The sequence below is a fragment of the Callospermophilus lateralis genome (genome assembly GCF_048772815.1).
Source record: "Callospermophilus lateralis isolate mCalLat2 chromosome 17 unlocalized genomic scaffold, mCalLat2.hap1 SUPER_17_unloc_3, whole genome shotgun sequence".
Lineage (NCBI taxonomy): Eukaryota > Metazoa > Chordata > Mammalia > Rodentia > Sciuridae > Callospermophilus > Callospermophilus lateralis.
In genome coordinates, this window is record NW_027510161.1 from 158,862 (window position 1) to 178,256 (window position 19,395).

Consider the following 19,395-nt stretch of genomic DNA (forward strand, 5'->3'; position numbering starts at 1 on the left):
GCAGGGAAAGACAAAAAGGAGCTGCTCCCTTTAGTTCTGTTGTTATATCATATCCACTTTGCACTGATTCTGTTAGTGACTGATTCCAAGGGAATGAAAAGATTTAAGATTGCTTCATACTTTGAACTTGAACTAGCTGATCTACATGTTCATTGTCTTTTTTATTGTTTAATTTAGAAATTGTCTTATTTAATATTCAAGGGATGCTTCTTAGACTCAGTATCTGAGGACTTAGTGAACTCATCTATACATTTTGTAGGTTTGGTTCCCACTCATTCCCAGCTGAGTCCTCTTTAAAAACAAACAAACAAAACCATCTGGTAAGGACAGTACTCTATCTTCTTACTACTTTCAGATGCTTAGCTTCTGGCTATTTCCCAGTTCATCATGTCTTCTATAACATGCAGCAGGATAAACATCTTAGTACTAATGAAGGTTTTTCTAAAGGGCACAAGGAATGAAGAATCTCTCTTTTTGATCTGAGGGTGAGAATAATTTTCTGAAACATTAGGATGGGAACTAGGAAATGAGGGTATCTGTGTACCCCTAGCTGATGCTTCAATTCTCCAAGATGTTCACTAAAAGAGATTGATGGTGCAGGGACAGATATAAGAGATGTCAGACAGATGTAACTAAAAGGTCTATGAGCAAACAGCAGGGTGCACTTGACACTAAGGATAAAATCCTGCTTTCTCTTTTACTCCCTGGTATCACCCTTATGATATGAATGCAGAAACAATATTAGCAACATTTTACTATTGTTCATGGCCAAACACATTTTACCGAAAACTAAGTAGTGGCTGCCTTCATTCTGATATTTGACTAACTGCATTCCAAACTGCCTGTTTGTGTGGTCTATGGGTGGTCTATGCAGATCATGTGAGATAAGAGGCCCAGATCCATATCTCAAGTCATACTGTAAGTTGAGCATCATGGCTTGACCTGCATCCATATGCTATATTGCCCAGAAAACAGGACAATTGTCTTTATACTGTATCTAATTCTTGATTAATCTGCCAGTCATTTGGCTTGAAATACCACCCAAGAAGCAGGATTTGCTTCCCTTTCTGGCCTTCAGTTTTGAAGAAATCTCAGTTTTTATAAAGATATGCTGAGATTTTCCTTCTACCAGCCTGGTTTTCACCATCCCATGGATTAATCAAAACTGTTCCCTTCACTTGCCATTTTTTTTCTCCATATTCCTTCAGAATATCCCAGATACCAGAGAGGCAGCTGGAAAAATCAGCAAGTTTTCATGAAAGTTGCAATAGTTACAATGCAAATGCATCAGGGACATGGGGCTTGTTGAAAGCTTCTTGTCATCCTCTGCTTTAGCTCTGTGAAAAACATTTCACCTTTGTACAACTCAGCATGGCTGAGCAGAATGAAGAAGCCTCTCTAGCCAACTGACATGTACCAGCAAACACTGCTCCAGCTGCCTTACCCGAGAATCTCATCACCACAGACACACTTCTTTGTTTTCTTGGAACAGAAAGATAGAAACTTCATTGAGCTTTGAATTTTCCAAAACCAGATGGAATCCATGCTATCTGCTAATGTACCAAATAGCATATCATTCAATGAATAATAGATACATTTTACAGAGCCATCACTGTACTACCCTGTCAGTATTGTCTCTTGGATTCTTCTTGTTAACAGAGCCTGATGCTCCATGATGCCCAGAAGAAGTAAATAGATGCTATCTTACTTCTCTACACTATTGTGGATTACATAGATGTTATGTAAGAAATGTGATAAAGTGTTGGCTTTCACTAAACCTAATTATGACTCAATAATAAGATTACACATTACAAAGGTGTTATTCATGACCTTAGTCATCAGAACTGGTTGTAGTAGAAATAAGAAAGAATCTTCTTCAGATGTCAGGATGGTGTTCACTTGTTTGGCAGAGGGAACATTATAATGACAGTTACAAATGAGGCCAGCAAGCAGCACAACAAGGCAATACCAGTAGGAATAGAAGGAGCAAGATGCTGAAAGTGACCCTTTGTCCCCAGCATTTAACATTTCAGTCATTAGATCTGAGAGAAGGATATAGGGTTTGGGGATAAGAGGAAAGACCAAGATAGACATAACAGAGAAGTACCCGGGGTTGGGGGGCAGGGGGCCTCAGGGAAGTGCCTATTTACTATCTAGTACCAAAGTACTACAATCTTTTCACAATTCAAATAGTTACTAAATCAGCTGTAAAATCACTAATAATAATGGAACTATATGAGGTGCATTTTATTTCACTAAGAATTTCAGGCATTTTTTCCCAAGGAAATGCAGAATGAAGTCTTATTAAAAATATGCATCATACAGTCATATACTTACTACCGCTGCAAAGATGTATTTCTGGTCTTTTTCTTGTAAAAAGCACAGCACATCAGTAAGAAGTAGAGCTAGGATATCTTCAAAGAAAAAAAAAACATTACTAATGTTAGTGATGCAAACCATATTTCAAATGCCTTTATTAAATATTCTAATTTCATGCTTACAATTTAAATAAATTAATAAAAATTAAGTGACTCAGGTTAGTCTAATTATAAAACTTTTATTAAATCCCCAGTATTTTGATCATGAAGGATATACAAACAACTTAGTAAAAAGCCAATTTTAAGTGTGCATGTTTGTATGTACAACTATACGTATACATACAGAATTTAAATTGCAGATTTCAAGATGGATGGAAAATATCTTACAGAAAGAAAGTTATAATAGACTGGAGCAAGCCCTTACATTTAGGGGAAAACCATGCTCAATTAAAAATGCAAAAAGGGGACTGGGATTGTGGCTCAGCAGTAGAGCACTCACCTAGCATGTGCGAGGCCCTGAGTTAGATCCTCATCACCACATAAAAATAAATAAATAAAATAAAGGTATTGTGTCCAACTACAACTAAAAAATAAATATTTTTTAAAAATATAAAAAGGCAGCTTGCACATCAACTTATACATGAAAACCTGCTCCTTTGTTTCATGGAGAGTTGAGTGAAGTTTGAGTATTTAGATTTCTCTTGAAAATAGTTTACAAAAGCCCACTTTCACTGGAACCACTGCACACACAGGCTGACCTGCACAGTGAATCTGTTAAAGGGACAAGGAACAATCACATCTATGGATAGTGGTTAATGCTTTTTCAATGCAACATTGCAATCAGTCAAACAACAAATCTCATTTCAGACATTAGCTGAACTTCCAACAAAACCTGATCATCCTCCTGTGAATAATGACTTTGATTTTAACAATTTAACTAGAATTTAACATTTTCTTCCTCTCGTTGATCACCTGAGAACATTACTATGATGAAGTGTTAAAAACAAGGAGACCAGGCCTGTAGCTCTTATTCCTGTCTGCAAAGCAGACTTACCTGGGGGAACTTTAAAACATCCCTCTGAGCTGGTTTTCATTCCTTCACTGATAAAATCAGAATATTGGGAGGAGACTTAAGCATCATTGGTTTTTTTTTTAAGCTCCAGGGGTGATTTTAGCGTGTAGCCAGAGTAAAAAAGCCTGGGTCAGGCAAGGTCCTACATATACGACCTCAAGAATGGAAATCAGCTGGTTTAGAGTCTAACCAGATTAACAGAATTGAGTTAATGCCATGAGCAAAAGGTAGCCTGAGGAAGTACTTACAACAGGGCCAGCAAGCAAGTGGATGTGTGTTACAGTGCTCAATAACAAAGACGATATTCAGAGTTTTCTCACTTGCTCCCTTCACGGTCTGACAGCTTCAGGATGACGTGGCACACAATGGACCCTACCTGTGTAGGTGTGATAATACCTTGCTATCAACACAACTAACAGAATAATATTCCTGTGCCAATGATGAGCAGAACTCTCAGCTCCTTTAATTTTAGACATCACAAACATGCACATTCATAAAAATACATAGGAAAGTTGTTGGCTGGGACAGCAAATTCCCATCAAAGACATGATCACTGGTCACACTTGCCTATTGAACTTCACAACTTGATCTTTCAACTGAAAAATCAAGCATCTGTGTATGCAGTCCTGCCACTCCAGAACCATCCTTCCTCTGAAAACCTGTCTTCTGTTGCCTGAACAACAGGAATGAAGGGAGGAGTGGGTCTGGTGTAGCCACCTTTGAAATGTCCCGTGGTTGTTTTCTAGTAAATGAGGCCATCGTACGGCAGGGTCCGCTCTGTACTCATCAGGTCCTGCTTTCAAAACACGTGGCCATTTTTCAGCTTTGTGTACATTTTGTTTTTGATCTTACTTAGGGTCTCAAGCTATTTTTGTTTTTTCTCATGTTCGTTGACTTTCAGATCCATGGCTGCAATCATGTCTTTAATTAAGCAAAGAGCTTTGCATAAGTCTTTATGTTCTTCAGTTCTTTCTGCATGGGAAAAAGAGAGAAAGAACACCATACAATAAGCCACTGAAAGAACACCATCCAATAAGAGCACTGGAAAAGAAAGGGTTTTTTTTTCTTTAGTTTTTAAATATAGTTATATCCAAATAGCAAAAACTCCATGCGAAAAGTGCTGGATTAAATTCAAATACTACATTATCACTCTGCACTTCCCACCCCCCAAAAAGAAACATTAAAATACTTGATTATAAAAGATTTGCATTATTAAACATGTTTTCGGGGACAATAAGATAGCTGAGTTCTATCCCCTGTAGTAGGAAATGTGTCACAGCCAATTCAGGGCTTCCTTACACCTTCCTAGACACAGCAATCCAGTAATTACTGCACCAAGTTTCTAAGAACTCAAGCCAACCATGGCATCTAGTCTCCATCCTCTTATAAACTCAGCCATGGGTAACCTGAGTGAACTTCAGATTTATTTGCCTTCTTGGATCCCTTCTTCCATAAAAAATAACATTCAAAACTGTGTTTTCCAGCCATGTTGGCATACCTATGAACATTATAATTACAATATTTTCTTTGAGGTGGATGTGTGTTACAGTGCTTAATAACAAAGATGACATTCAGAGTTTTCTCACTTGCTGTGAAATAAATTAATCTCTTTTTAAGAGCTCCAAACAGTGCTTAATCATGTCACCAGAGCAAATGATTATCAATTCCAGTAGTTACACTTTCAACCGCTAGCCACATGCTCTCATTTCTGTATCACCTTAAGAAAGTACTCTGGAGGAGTTTCTGAAATAGCCTCCTGAAGATGCACAGAAACGAAGTGAGCTCTTTTCTGTATTTGATGATAAGGTCACCTAAATGATGTTTATGAGGTGACTGGAACTCAAGGGCTAAAGAGAAGATGACAAAAGAAAAACTGGGAGAGAAACCAAAGACTCTCTAGAGGCTAGAACTGAAGAAATATATCTTAGAATGAGCAGTCAGTGGAGAATGGGAATCAACCCTCAAAAGGGTCTAACTATTTCCAGGATCTAAACATCTTCATAGATTTGGGAGTGTCTGATCAGAAAACCTCAAGGAGCAGATCCTGATGCCCATCTGTACAAGGAAGATTTTCTCTCTCGCTGCCTGTCAAAGAACACACCTCACTTCTTGACCTGCACATAGCCCTTCCTCCACGAAAGGTTCTAATTTCTTAAAAGCCTGTTTTACTACTAGAAAAGCTAAGTAGAGAAAATCAGAGTTGAGTTACAAGGTCCAGGAAAGGTCAAGAAGAGGCTCTGTTTTGACAAATTACTTCTTGCAAAGCTTAGTTACCCAAAGAGGACAGCATGGGCCTCCCTGGGAGTCCTGTTAAAAATGCTTGCTTTGGGCTCTGCCCCAGACCTACTCATTCAGAATCTTCACCTAAAACAAGGTTTCCAGGTAAAGGATATGGCTAATATAGTTTGAGAAACACTGCTGTAACAGAGTCATGGAAACTAATGTCCTCAGAAGCTCAGGGAGTGACTGACAATTGGTAAGGTCTGACCTGAGAAGGCTTCCATTTGGTCACCATGCCACTATTCCAGAAGGGCCATAACTTACAGCTTCTAACATACATTAATTTATTCATTCTACCAGAAATTTGGTGTGGGATGATTCTTGGAGTAACACTAGTTGACTACCATGATCTGACAGATTTTAGTTCTCATACTACTATAGTAAACTTAAGAGAGAATATATAAACTAAATAGCCTTAATTTTGCTTTCATTCCTTTACTGAGAGAACAAAATTTATGAGGCTTTTCTTTTTGTATTATTTTTATATTTTTTGTACATTAAATTATAGAAAGTAATAACAATGAGACATAAGAAACAAACACTATAATTTTTGCCTGGACTTAGTTCTAAATGTGACTGATAAAATGCAAAGAATAAATTATTTATGTCTGCTCACCTAGACCTCTTCCAAAAAGAAAAGTTGAGTTTTGTAGAGTGGGCATTTAAGATCTCATTACCATTTCGATTGTTTCTAAGTCAATTGGTAATAATAATAAAGGCAATAACAACAGGTTCCCTTTATTGAGCACTTTGCTTTTGCCAGGTTCTTTCTGCTGGGCACTTTCCAAGACAATCTCACTTAGTACTCACAAAAATTCCATATGGCTAAGATGATCATTCTCAGAGCACATTGCAGAACCTATAACAGAATGGTTTCAACTTGGTGCCAGACTCAGGCTGGTCAAGCAGTGGAATGCTGCAGGGCCCAGTGCAGTGAAACCCCCAGGGTGGGACCCAGGATTGGGATATAAGCATGATCCAAACACTCAGCTTATAACTATCCATTTCTCTACACTCCCCTGGTGTCCTTATTTCTTCCTAACCAGCCAGCCTCCAGGCATGTCCATTAAATGTATATTTTTGCTTCCCCCATCCTTTTGTCTTGCTCACCCTTGCAAAACTCAGACCCAGTAGGCTCTTCTGTACTTCACCAAGCTGAAAGAGAAACAGAGACATGGCCTGCATTCAGTGTAGCCCCAGCTCAGTCCACAACACTCCATTACCCCATGACCACAACACTCCATTACTCCATTTCCATCACCCCAGAAATGGAGCCATATACACTCATTCTCTGGTCTGTACTGTCAGAGATTCTTGGCTGGGCCAAGTAGTAGTCAGGTCCCTTAACTCTCCTCTATGCTCCTCTGTGCACTTCAATATCAAATCCAGACTGAGAAGATCTCCAAATCTGATCAGGCTCCTCAGCCTCTGCCATGCCCAGGTAACATCTCTGATCACCTAGGTCTATCTTGATAGAATCTTTGGTTGGTTGACCCATAATAATATCTCTATCTCCACTTAATTCATTTTCTATCCACTGTTCCCCAACCTGCTTTTTGACTCTCTATCCATTTGTTTTTGCTGTATGCACAGATTAGCCTAATCTCTTTTTCCCATGTGTAGTGGTATTACATTATAGTGGACCCTATACCTAGTGCATCAACTGATCAGGAGTAAAGTCTTTTGTGCCATGTTTTAAAATGTGTTGTGGAATTGTTTCTTTACTTAACATCACAGTCTTTCCTACACATTCCCCCATATTCTGGACTTTCAACATCCTCTTTAGCCTAACTTCTTCACTGATGGTGTCCTCTCACTCTATCTTGAGCTACCCTGGTAGCTGTATCTTTTCCTTCAGAATACAAATACTGTGAGGCTCCTCGTCTAAAAGTCATGGCACCCCACTTGCACCTTATTCCTGTACTTTTCTATCAGAAAAGTGTCTGGATATGGTTACCTACATGAATTTATCTTCTCATAGCCCTCCCTTGATGTTGGCTTTGTTCAAACTGCAGTCTCTGGGCCTGTATTTTCTGGGACAATGGTCCCCTTCTCCCATCTGCACCCGCTTAGCTCATGGTTACTTTGGGCTAACCCCTACTCACTGGCTCTTCTCTCTCTAATCCATGTACCTTTCTTGTCTCCAATTCTAAGCATAGGTGAAAAAAGGCTACCACCCAGTTCATTCTGCAGAGATTCCTTAGATCCCTGCTTCACACCACCACTCACACCACTTCTTTCCAGTGAAATTCCCTCTAAGCTCTTGAATTGATACCCAGCAGGCCTCTTTAGGTTAATGTATGCCCAACAAAACTCTTCATTGTCTCCTCCCTACCTCTGCCTCTTCTTTAACAATCTCTCAACTACAAGTTCGGGGTAGTTTATGAAGGGCTGACTAAACTTTGAAGCCCTACATGGGTGTCTGTGATACAAATTCAGACTACCTCACAGTAGAGGGTTGTGTTTGAGTCTGGCCAATAATTAAATGTACATCGCTAACTTTTTTGTTGCTGTGACAAGACAGGTAGAGTTTATTTAGGCTCCTGTGTCAGATATGTTCAGTTCATGGACAACTAATACCATAGCTCTGGCCTGAGCTGAGGTACAATGTAATGGAGGAAGGATGTGGTGGGGAAAAGTAGCTCCAGACAAGGTAATCAGAAGGAGAGAGGGTGAGGAAGAGAGAGAAATAATTTTATTTCACCAGGGACACAATACAAACCCCAAAGGAATGCTCTAAGGGTAATACTTTTTCCAACCACATCTACTTGCCTACAGTTTCCATGCAGATAATTCATGTAGTGAATTAATTCAGTGTTTAACTCTCATTATATAGTCATTTCACTGGTAAGCATTCTTGCATCATCTCATACATGAGCTTTTGGGGGAAACGTCATATCTAAAGTACAACAAAAATAATAAAATAGAAAAATTAAAAAAATACATTGTAATAAATTTTAGGTGATTGTTCTCTCTCTCTCTCTCTCTCTCTCTCTCTCTTTCATTCTCTCTCTCACTATCATATTATATTTTACTCACTATTCTCATTACTCTTGTGTTACTTAATCCTTGGAAATTGAAACCATGAATGGGGGGAGAGGTTTGGATACTACTGTATCAAGAGAGACAGAGACACAGAGAGAATACAGAAAGGGACAAATGACAATCATAATGGTAGCAAATAAAAGTGTTCAAAAGCCTAGTGACAACTGTAGTTAAATGATCTTAAAACAATGGATAGCCTCTCAGGGTGAAAATGAGCATCAGTTGTTTGTATTATTTATATGATGCCCCACAAGCAGTCGAATGTAAAGAGAATCAAAAGGAGACAGAAGCAAGGTGCAGAGGCAAAGTGGCAGAATAGGAGGATGGCAGAATGGCAGAAAGGCAGAAAGCCCTTGCCCAAGCTGTCAGCCTTATTCATATCAATAGGTTATATTAGGCCACAGGCATTGGTAGTACATTATTGTGCATTCTGTCATTAGGCAGGTTACAGAGTTAGCGATATCATGAAGCTTATTCCTCAGTTACATACTATACTTGCAATGTTCAATGTTAGGAGCTTTGTGTAGCTCTCAAGAAAGTCCATTGTTTAAAGTTACTGTTATGTGGACAGCTTCAGACACAGCATAGCATGGTGAAACACTGTGGTTGTCTAACAAGAGAGTTTTTTTTTTATTTCCAGGATCTGAGTGCCTGAGGTCAAGGTCAAGGCATATAAGACTCTAGCACAGAGCCTCCTCATGAAGGCAATTGCCACAACAGCTAGGCATTGCACATGCATTTGTTATCTTACTAGTTCATGGGAGAAACTACAAAACATTCCAAATGTGGAAAACAGGGTGCCCCCAGGAGTTTGCTTACCAGAGGAGCACTGTCTTGTACATTTCCACAATTAGATCATTACAGTCTAATTAGAGATGAGTTTTCATATGGAAAGTTCTATGCATAGAGACCAAAACTCATGAAACTGTGTAATAGACTGAAACATCTGTGGGAAGCTGGGAGGGGCTTTCTTCCAGCCAGATGTCTCCTCCTGGGGTGGAGGCAGTACCTGTGGCCTGCCTTATTTCTCCTAGACCTTGCAGGACCTGCAAGGGGGTCAAGGACTTCTCTCAGGCCACAGTGAACTTATTCAGCCCCAGGTTGTACTAAAATTTGTACAAGCTCAATAAAATGGCCATTTCTGGAAACATCTGGAAGCTGTACACCTAAGAGCTTGAAACTAAGTCATACCTTAAAGAGGGGAAATGCCATATAAGTGATTAGCCTGTTACATAGACAAAACCATTGATATTGTGACTATACTTTTCATTTCTAATTTCCTCTCTCTTTTTCTGATTGGAGTGAGCTAAAGAGAGTTTTTTAAAACTTGCTCACTGATAAGTGGAAAAAAAAGAATTTCTAATTAAAATCCAGAGTACAACATGGAGGAACCTTTGTGAATGTTGCGCGTGCATGTGTGTGTGTGTGTGTGTGTGTGTGTGCATGTTTCACTTGTAGAAGGAATCATCACCATCTCACCATTGCTACTTGAATTTGAACAGTAATCTGTGCTCCTAAATTTGAACTAAGATTCAGAAAAGATACAAAATGAGAACATACCTTTGTTAGATGAGAAGAAGTGTGGTACTGTGTCTGTCTTTACAATATGTAATGTTCCAGATGAAACTATCCATAATGCAACTGATAACTTTTCATCTTCAAGGAATGCTCTTCATCTAAAGTTGTTACAGCTATGCTGAAATTGCTGTAAATAGGTGTGCAATAGTGAATGCTTACAGATTGATTTCAGGTACTTGAATGATCACATTTCTTTCAGTAGTCATGTGGAAAATTTGTGAAATATATTCTGAAATAGTTCATTGGAGTAACATTGTATTTCTAGATATGAGAAACAGGGGATGTAGGAAGTTTACACTTTGAAGAAATAAAAGCACTGAGAATAAAGATATCTTTATATAGAAATTATTACTAATGCAGATTTTCCCTCAATAAAAGCATGTATAAAGACTTAGGTGGAAAAGGAATCCAATTTTATGTAATATATTACACTTAAAGTTATGTTCCTCAAACTTGAATTGCAAAGTGTGAAACAACAAGATAAAAAAGTACCATTAACTCATTTTTATTATGCAACTTACTATATTCTTAAACAAAAAAATACTATATATACATATGGAGATCAATTTTATAAAATTCCATTTCTCAATGTATAGCTGTTATACTAATTATGTTTTTTTCTCTTTTTAATTTCATATTGCATTTCTCTTACAAACTTTAAAACTATAGTTCATTAATGCCTGTACAAGTATCAATTCTAATATAAGAATGGAAATTAATTGAAGATAATAAGGCTATTACCTATAGAACACACAACTTGTCAAACTTAACTTTCAACATCTATACAGACTTGCCTTTATTATTTTGTTGCTTAGCTTATTATTAGAGACAATATCAAATTAGAGACAAAATTAAATTATACATTTGGTAAAAACAAGGCTTTCTTTTACTGTGATGCCCTTTTCAGCTCAATAACATTGACTTTAACAATTTTCACAGGTATAACAAGTAACTTTTGACAATTTTCTTGGCCAAATAAAAATCTTTATTAAGAAAGAAAAAGAGTACCATGAATAATGAAATGAACTAATTTTATTAGCATAGCAAGAATTTTATGAATAAATGAGAAATAGTTTTACTAAAAAGGCCCTAATTATTTTGCTTCATTTTTATTATTTGTGATATTTAATAAAATATTTAAAAATCTATTCAATAATCTCAAGGTTTAAATGACAGCCACATAACAATTCCCAGAAAGACAAAGCCTTTCTTCATTTAGGTGAACTTTTATCATAAAATATCCACATCAAGTCAATGTATTCTTTGGGATATATATGTATATAGATAGATAAATAGATATATACACAAAGACACACTTACACACACCCATATCTTCTATGACAATGCAGAATTCCCACTATTACCCCTATTGCACTGATCTTACAAACAGATTGGAATTAGCAGCATTAAATGAATCAAAATAGTCCTAATAGAACCTTTTTTTATGCACCAGTTCCAAGTACATCTGGCTAAAGAAAAAGCATGGTGAGTGTCTGATCTGAGCGTTTAATCTTGTTTTGATTTTCCAAATTCCTCTATGGGAGTTTGTTTGGAGATAATGGCTGTTGCTTTCAGTAGTTTATTCTGGTTGTATTTCATGTTTCTACTTTGTGTGTTTGTATGTGTGTATGTCCATGTGTGTGCAAATACACTTGGAAATAGAATTGACCAGTGCACAGTTGTAAGTACTGAAAGCCAAAATAGTTTTCAAATTCAGTTCTATAGCAATTTGTTTAGAAATTTCTGTAATTGAACAAGTCACAAATTCATATTAATGGAAGTAACAGAATTGATAGAAAAGAAAAATTCCACAGTTCCCACTGTATTTAGTGACTTCTTTTATTTGCATATCCTTTTATTACTGCCCTGCTTATATCTCTTTTTCTGTGTATTTAGTTATAATGTGAACACAATCTTCTTCCTACTTTTTCACTTAATATTAAAGCATTTGCCTGGCTATCCCACTCTGTCTATACCCAAAGACTTAAAATCAACATACTCTATTAGATCACCCACATCAATGTTTACAGCAGCTCAATTCACAGTAGCTAAATTATGCAACCAAACTAGGTGCCTTTCAGTTGATGAATGGATAAACAAATAGGTATATACACACAATGTAATATTACTCAGCATTGAAAGAGAATAAAATTATGGCATTTGCAGGTAAATGGATGAAGTTGGAGAATATCATGCTAAGAAAAGTAAGTCAATCCCAAAAAACAAAAGGCTGAATGTTCTCTATGATAAGTGGATGATGATCTGATCCATAATGGGGAGGGGGGCATGAGAAAAATGGAGGAACTTCAATTGGGTAAAGGGGAGGAAATATTGGGAAGAGGCATTGGGGTAGGCAGGAAAGATAGTAGAATGAGATGGATATCATTACTCTAGGTAAATGTATGACTGAACACATCATGTACAACCAGAGAAATGAAAAGTTGTGCTGCAATTGTGTACAATGAATCAAAATGCATTCTTCTCTAATATACACCAGAAAAAAAATTGTGTGTGTGTACCAGCTATTGAACTCTGGATACTCAACCTCTGAGCCATATCCTCATCCTTATTTTGTATTTTTTTAGAGGCAGGGTCACACTGAGTTGCTTTACACCTTACTTTTGCTGAGGCTCTCTTTGAATTTGTGATACTCCTGCTTCATCCCTTTAAACTGCTAGGATTATAGGTATGCACCATACACACGCAAAAAATTTGGTTTCTTCTAATTATTTTCTGCAACAAGTGCAAATATGCCAAGATAATTTTAGATATCTTAAAAATAGTATACTAAAGAAGGTGTGAAAATTTTTCCCCATCATATGCCATCACAGAGAAATGGGGCTTTTACAAAAATTCATTTCCCTTAGTTTTTTTAAAAAAATCTTATATTAAGAATATTTTGTAAGCAGAAGTAATAAAAAACTGAGTGAAAATATGGCTTTTTGGAGCTGAGGTTGTGGCTCAGAGGTAGAATGCTCACCTAGCGTGTTTGGGGCCTTGGGTTCAAAACTCAGCACCATGTAATAATAAATAAGTAAAATAAAGGTATTGTGTCCAACTGCAACTAAAAAATAAATAATTTTAAAAGATATAGCTTTAAATATAAGTGTATATTTCTGTGGCTCAAATTCAGGATTGAATGAAAATTACAGAAATATTTTGTTTTTTTTCTGAGGATAAATACCAAAAAATTAAGAAACACTTTGTTACAATTAAGGATCTCTCCAATGATTAGGAGAGATACCAGATGGAAATAAATATTTTTGTACTTACAAATTGGAGTCAAGCATTGAAAGAGAGAAAGAAATAGAAATAGAATGCAAGAGAGCCCTGTGTCTACTCTTTTATTGGGTTCAAGGAATCATCCAAACAGGTGTCCTCTGGGGAGTTTTAATTAGTGGGATTAAAGCAGGCAGCCAGGAGTTCCAGGTGATCACACTGTGACTGAGTGATGGTCACTGTGGCAGATTTGCACTGTCTGTGTAGGCTGTGGGGCTCAGTGGAGAGCTTCAAATAGTTGTATCTTTCTGTCCCATGGAGAGATGTTCACCAAGAAGTGGTTGTGAGTCAGATATCTAGATAGACCCCTTTGAGGATTTAGGATGATTAGGAGGTTTAGAAACTATGTCAAGGGTGAATGAGCCCTGATTCTGACACAAAACAATTAAACATATTTAAAATAGATGTAGAGACAACAAACAAATAAAAAAAAATAAATGACCCAGACTCAGTGGCCCATGCCTATAATACCACTACTCAGGAGGCTGAGGTAGGACTATCACAAGTTCAATGGCAGCCTGGGCCATTTAGTGGAAACCTGTAGCAAAATAGAAATTAAAATTGGGGAAATTTGGGGATGTAGCTCAGTAGTAAAGCATTTGCCTGGCATACAAGTAACCCTGAGTTCACTCCACAGTACTGAATATATATATATATATATATATATATATATATATATATATATATATATATATATATATATATATATATATATATATATGTGTGTGTGTGTGTGTGTATAAATTCACTACAAACTTTAATTAGCACTGCAATTTTTAAAAGTTCAGTGAAGAATGTGGAAAATAACATGAAACTTTTATTTTTAAACCTTTTTTGTGGTAATTACTAGAAGTCACAAAATTTATAAAATACATTTTTTAGCAAGCAGAAATGGCATGTATAGTAAAAATGAAAGACAAATAACATGAAACTATAAGAAACATGAAAAATTTGTAAATCTCCAAATATCAATTTTAGTTCTTTTCTCTCTCAAGCCTAGTAACTTGACTGACCAGTGAAAGATCATAGAAGTGCTAAAAATCATAAAATTACTCTGTCCTTAGGTGTTCCAAATCCATTGCAAGAAAACATAACTGGCTGTAATTTGTGTAACTACTGATAGAAAACAATTCATCCTTAACCAATTCCACATTTTGACAAAATTTTCACTTTATAACACTGTGCATTTGGCCTTTTCTGCTCATTAGTAATCTTGTATGTACTGGACCTTTCCAGGCTGATCCTTTGAAACCAAATCTCTTGTGTTTATTTGGATGATTCTATTTAAATGTCACCCCCACACACACCATTTACAAAGGTGTCAATAACTGCTGACCTAAAACAGCTTAGATATAACCTTAAATATTAAGCTACTATACAATATGGAAATCTTCACAAAAAGAAAGACTCACATAAATTATGTCACAATTAATTTTAAATCTTCTTAATGAGAAAGGGACATCATTGTTGAGGTTACAATTTGTTATAACTTTTACATTCTTCCAACACTTTAGCCTCATAGCTTTATTTGACCCTAAAAAATAAGTAGCTCTTTTTGGTTTTCCTAGTATGTTTTCTGAAGTTCATCTACAAATTTCTACATCACGGATTGACCCCTGGGTTTTGTGAAAGCCACAGTTGTCTTTAGTAATTGAAAAAAACAACATTAAATTATACATAAAAACAAAAGCAATAAAAAGCCTAAAGTGATTGTCATTTAAAATATATTCTGGATAGATTTACATGTGAAATGATGATCTGAAACAATGTATATAGAAATAAGTGTAACTTAAAGTTTCAAAATCAATGCACATGCCCTAAAGGGGCTCCCCTCCCTATCTTTTTGCCCATTTCACTTAAATGCAGCCAAATGGGGAAAAAGATAGGGAGGGGAGCCCCTTTAGGGCATGTACATTGATTTTAAAAGTTTAAAACCTTCTCCTTCTTCTTCAGGCCCCCTTATTTTCCACATCAACTTCCTTCCCCAATAGGCATACCTTTTTATTCTTACATTCCTTTCTCCCCTTTCCATTTCCTTTCGTTTGCCCTGCTCATGAAAGAAATTGTAAACTTCAAAATGTATTTTACCAGTTCAATGGAACTATATATTTTTATATTCTGCATAAAAGAGTAGTTATATTTTATTATGTCTAAAAATAATTTCTTAAAACATGATTCTGTTTAATGCCTATGTAATGTTAAATATTATTTTCCTTTGATTCAGTGACCTTGAATGGTTACTGAAAGTTTACCCACCCCCTTTGTGTATTGGTGACTTTAGTTCACTCTACACATGGTGGTTTTGTTGTTTTGTTTTTTGTTGTTGTTTTTTAATTTCTATAGGTCAGAACTTAGGCTTTGTGTTCAAACATAAAACCAATCTTTGAAATAGATGATTTTTGTTGAAAATAGACACTTTTAAATGTGCAATTCTTTACTGTGATTTTTAAATAATTTCCTTTGCTAGTATTTTCCCCATCTAGTATTGTGAACTCTGATGTTGGCTGCATTGAGTCAGTATAATTCTCACCCTCTCATGTGAGTTTTCCTAATCAGAGTGAGCGGAGACTGTAGCTCCTAGTGAACACTGGTGCATGGGAGAGATGTCTGTTTGGATTGGGAAGAGGGACAAGGAAAACAGTTGCATTACAAGCAAGTTTTTTTTTAAAGAATGCTTTTACTTTTATTTTTTTTTCAGTTGTAGATGAACCCAATATCTTTATTTTTTAAATTTCTTTTTATGGGGTGCTGAATATTGAACCCAGTGCTTCACACCTGCTGGGAAAGTTCTCTACAACAGAGCCACAACTCCTGTCCCCAAGCAAAATTTTTGAAGAGAATGCCATTTCAACTCTTTTTCAGACTATGGGTTAATATATACAGATATATTATAATCTCCAGAGAAAGTTCTGTGTGTATCATGAGGAAGCATCAATGGTAGGTAGGTGTTCTTCTTGTGAAGCTGGTTGCCTCTGGAGCAGGGGAGAAAGTAGAGAAATACACATGCTTCCAATGCTCTGGGTTTAAAATTACATATAATCCTAAGTGCGGATCTTACTACCTCAATTGGCACAGATGACATCAGAATCAGACACACCCTCAAGTCCACCATGGCATTCAGCTGAATTCCTGCCTTTTAGAGACAGCCTGTGTTTTTCTTCAAAGGGGAGATCTTAAATTAAACTCTGGGTATCCAATTTTTAGGAATCAACAAGGAGTTTATGATTGATAGAGGAGGGGGAGGTCCAGACATGGACACTTCCCTTCCACCTGCTTTGAAAGAGGCAGCTGGAGGGAGTAATTACAACCTGCTCCCAACTTGTCTCATATTTCATCACCTCCCATTTCTCACCAACCCTGACTTCTAGGGGGTGGGGACTACTTGGTACCTCAATAAGCAGGCAAATTATGTAAATATCAGTTCTGTAAGGAACATGTGTACAATTAGCAGGGAATTTCTGTAAAAAAATGGAGAATACTAATGGAGGAAGATATAGAAGGAACAGCTAAGGTTCTGAGATAGCCCCACTGTGAGCTATTTGAGTGGTCTTTTAGTTGGTATGAAACTATGGGGAACTCAGGTCTTTTCTTGGGAATGTCTTTACTTATAAACTGTGTGACCTAGGGCAAGTTGTTTAAACTCTCTGTGCTTTTGTATAATGGGGGAATGACAATTCTGCACAGAATAGTTACTGGGAAGATAAATGAATCCAAGGCCTCTATTCTAAAGACTAGACCCCCAGTATGTGGCCCTTTGGGGAGTGGTTGAACCTTTAGGAGGTGGGACCTAGTGGGAAAAAGTTAGGTACTCCAGACCCTTCTCAGCTCTTTCTTTTTCTTCTTTCAAGGAGGTAAACAGGCCTCTTCTCTCCAAATTACTGCCCTGATATACTTTGCCAACACAGGTCCAGAGTAACAGGGCCAAGTGACCATAGGCTGACCCCACTAACAACTGTGAGTGACAACATACCTTTCCTCTTTGAAGTTGGTTATCACCAAAATTTCATCACAGGAATGTAAAACTAACACATAAAAGCCCTCTGAGAACACTGCTGGAAGAAGAGGCCCAGGCCAGGGGAGCCAAATCAAAATGATGTCACAGAGACCTGGAAAGACATCAGCTTTTGCTGGAAGAGCAGGAAGCACTTCAGGAGGGGGCCTGCTTGAGGGGGTGGCCTCAAAGCTGCAGCCAGGAAGAAAACTAATGGTAAAGGAACAGCCCCTGCAAAAGCCTCACCTGACAGATAACAAAACAAGGCCCAAGGTGCTTAATAAGACCAACTGTGCTGGAATTTTAACCCCACAAAACCACTAAAAATTTACTTTGTCCCCCACCCTATCACTGTTGCTGAAAATCAGATCTAAGACCCTATTCCCTACATTTTTCTCTATGTATACCCCCAATTACTCTACCTTTTCCTAACTGTGCCCTGTGCTAGCAAGCACCACAGGTTCCAACTGTGAAAATCTTCCTATATGCACCATTTCTGCTTTTGGGCACTAGAATCTCCTTGAAATGCTTTGGCAGTTTGTCCATAGTCTGCACATAGCTTCACACTTGCTGTCTACTTCTGGGTCTGGCATTGCTGCCTCCTCTAAGTCTGACTGAGTCAACTTTTATTGGCACCTGATACTGACTTAGCCTCAAATGTAACAGAGGAGTCCAGACTGTACCTAAGGATTTTCATAAAATGCACATAATTGATTTTCACTTTTCTCACAGTGGCTGAGACTTTCAGAAATGCTGTGCATCTGGACAAATATAATTGAAAACACGCCAAGACCTGTATCTGGTTTAAAACAATTGAAAGGCAACATGTAATCTTAAATTAACCTAAAAAAATTTGATATTTCAAATTTAATGTTACATAAAAAATACAATAAGTGCTGGCGAGGATGTGGGGAAAGGGATACACTTGTACATTGCTGGTGGGACTGCAAATTGGTGCGGCCAATATGGAAAGCAGTATGGAGATTCCTGGGAAAGCTAGGAATGGAACCACCATTTGACCCAGCTATCACCCTCCTCAGACTATTCCCTGAGGATTTTAAAAGAGCATACTATAGGGATACTGCCACATTAATGATCATAGCAGCACAATTCACAATAGCTAGACTGTGGAACCAACCTAGATGCCCTTCAATAGATGAATGGATAAAAAAAAATGTGGCATCTATACACAATGGAGTATTATGCAGCACTAAAAAATGACAAAATCATGGAATTTGCAGGGAAATGGATGGCATTAGAGCAGATTATGCTAAGTGAAGCTAGCCAATCCTTAAAAAACAAATGCCAAATGTCTTCTTTGATTTAAGGAGAGCAACTAAGAACTGATCAGGGGGAAAGAGCATGAGGAAAAGATTAACATTAAACTGAGATGAGTGATGGGAGGGAACGGGAGAGAGAAGGGAAATTGCATGGAAACGGAAGGAAACCCTCATCGTTATACAAAATCACATATATGAGGTTGTGAGGGGAAAGGGGAGTGAAGGGAGAGAACTGAACAACAACAGATGAGGTAGAGAGGGAAGATGGGAGGGGAGGGGAGGGGGGATAGTAGGGGATAGGAAAGGCAGCAGAATACAACAGTCACTAATATGGCATTATGTAAACATTGTGAATGTGTAACTGATGTGATTCTGCAATTTGTATTTGGGGTAAAAATGGAAGTACATAACTCACTTGAATCAAATGTATGAAAGATGGAAAAATAAAATAAAAATAAAAATAAAAGAATCATAAAAAAAGAAAGAGGTGAAAGATCTATAAAATAAAAACTACAGAACCCTTAAGAAAGAAATCAAGGAAGACCTTAGAAG

General features: G+C 37.2%; 1 pseudogene; it reads right to left on the reverse strand.

Annotated features, from left to right (window-relative positions):
* The window catches only part of LOC143386086 (rho guanine nucleotide exchange factor 28-like), a 137,421-nt pseudogene that overhangs the window by 28,150 nt on the left and 89,876 nt on the right, over nucleotides 1-19,395 (reverse strand).